This window comes from Helianthus annuus, chromosome 15, assembly GCF_002127325.2.
Source record: "Helianthus annuus cultivar XRQ/B chromosome 15, HanXRQr2.0-SUNRISE, whole genome shotgun sequence".
NCBI lineage: Eukaryota > Viridiplantae > Streptophyta > Magnoliopsida > Asterales > Asteraceae > Helianthus > Helianthus annuus.
The window spans coordinates 120,956,440-120,958,588 of record NC_035447.2 but is presented as its reverse complement, the minus strand read 5'-3'; the positions used below and the strand labels follow the sequence as shown (position 1 = coordinate 120,958,588).

General features: G+C 31.2%; 1 long non-coding RNA gene across 1 annotated transcript; it reads left to right on the top strand.

Moving 5' to 3' along the window:
- Positions 1 to 373: 373 nt before the first annotated feature.
- On the top strand, positions 374 to 1,902 carry LOC118487246. Its single transcript, XR_004880949.1, has 3 exons — positions 374 to 583; positions 1,187 to 1,246; positions 1,742 to 1,902. It is a non-coding gene; the product is annotated as an uncharacterized LOC118487246 (long non-coding RNA).
- The last annotated feature ends 247 nt before the right edge of the window (positions 1,903 to 2,149 follow it).

The window sequence follows — 2,149 nt, the reverse complement described above, 5'->3', positions numbered from 1 at the left end:
GTCTCGACCCAAGCGTGTCATCAGCAAGCCCATTCGTTTTCTCAACTAATAGAAGATAATAATATGGAAATTGCTATCTCAATTTAGAAAGACATGCACTCACGGCAATATTTATGGAGAGGAATCATTGGACTTTTAAGTGGCTATCCTTGAAAGTAGTTTATTTCCTTGTTTATTTTGAAAGTATTTTTCCATTTACCATATTTGCATTTCCAAGTTGATGTATTTAAATTCCCTTTGATTTTCGTTAATGGATCATCAGAAAAAGTTATCTCATATTCTCTTCTTCCTTGTGTTTTCTTGGAGATCCGGTTCATCTCGAATAGAACCATAACAGTTGACCTCTGAGAAAGATAACAAATGAGCAGTCAACATATATTATATATGACCTGCTGGAATTCTTGGTTATTGGTATTTATTCATCAGAAAATTTGTAATGTTAATATTGATTACCTTAACATTGTTGTTTTTTTGTAGGTTGATGCTCTTAAAATGCCACTTGAAGCAAAGAAAGTGGTTGCTAATGTCTATGTTGCAATGCGTTACTGGCACCCATTTACTGAGGAAGTTGTTCAGTAGTCAAGTAAGTATCAAGTTTTTAATAAACAATCATTCGAAATTATTAAATTATCTATAACTTTTAATTTACAAGACGAAGCCAACATGCCAATTAAGATCGTTCCTTCCGTACAATTTAGAAACAAAATTCTATCTTTATACCTTCAAATATAATCATATCTTTGTAAGATATGTATGAAATATATATATGATGCTGAGATGGAAATGATTTTCTCTCCGCAAAGCAAATGTCTTTTATTTGTAATAAATTTAATTATTGCATAAAATCATATAAGAAGTTGTACGCATTAGTTATATAATTCAAACGACGTTCAACCCGTTCAGCCAGTTTGACCCCTTCGAGTTTAGTTTCTTATTTCTCTGACCCATTATAGATTCAAAAAAAAATCCTAAATCAACCTTTTTATACAGAAATTTTTATCTAATTGTATGCATAAATAAAACCTTCGTTAAATCCACCTTGAGATGTATTTTGACCAATTATACTACATCGAGATAGTTCTTCTGCATAGTTGGCCTACTGAGCTACATTTACCACCATTACTAATGTGTTTTATTGCAACAAATTAACATAATAATCTAACATTATGAGTTTCAAGTTGAGCAGCAAGATAGGGAGAGAGGTTAAGGCTTGATAAGGAGGAGATAGAAAAGCAAAGACAAAAAGGTATTTTTAGAGTTGTGTTTATTCGAAATTTATTTTCTTGTGAGTTATTATCACATCTTTTGAACGGGTTTGGTGTTTGGGATGTGGATCTTGAGATCATGCTTTCTCATATAAAAGAAGCTCTAAATCCATCAACACATGAATTTTACTTTCTAGAATTAAATAAATTTGTAATGTATTAAGAAAGTTACGTTAGACACATAATATTCCCAATTAAAAGATATAACATAAAAGTAGTATGTTGTTAGTTTTATTATAGGACCTGTATTAGTTTTGAATTTGAATAAGATAACCTTGACCTCTAACTATTGTCGAACATAAATTTATCATATTTTGAAATCAAATTTTATTTGGCTCTAAAGATGAATTATAGTTGAAATACGGTTAAGGGTGAACTGTTAAATTTGATTTGGAATGGATGGTGATGAATTTCTTTTTAACAGGTTACTTGCTTTTTTTTTTTTTTGATAAGTAATTGGTTTTTCTGTTTTTTAGGTTATGGGGTGCGCAAACGCAACGATCTTTGCAGAATTCTGAAATCGGTGGTGAGTGTGAAAGAATGCCTGAACTGATCATTCGCTATTTGTTAAGTTTCGTTTTACATTAGTTACTAGATCATTTGGTAAATGAGATTACATGCGTTTAGGTAAACATGGAATCGGTGGTTCTTTCATGATGAATATTGTAATTACATTTATTCAAAAGTGTTCAAAATGTTTTTACATACTCTATCTATTTATAGGCTGATGTTGAAGGTGTGTATTCCTTACCTGAAGTTGGAACGTCTAATGTTGATGTTCTAGTGGTCGCACCACCCAAGAATCATATTTATGAGTTTGTTAGGGTTGTTGATCGGCGTTCATCACTTTTGTTAACGATGTGATATAAATGTGTCTGATGATG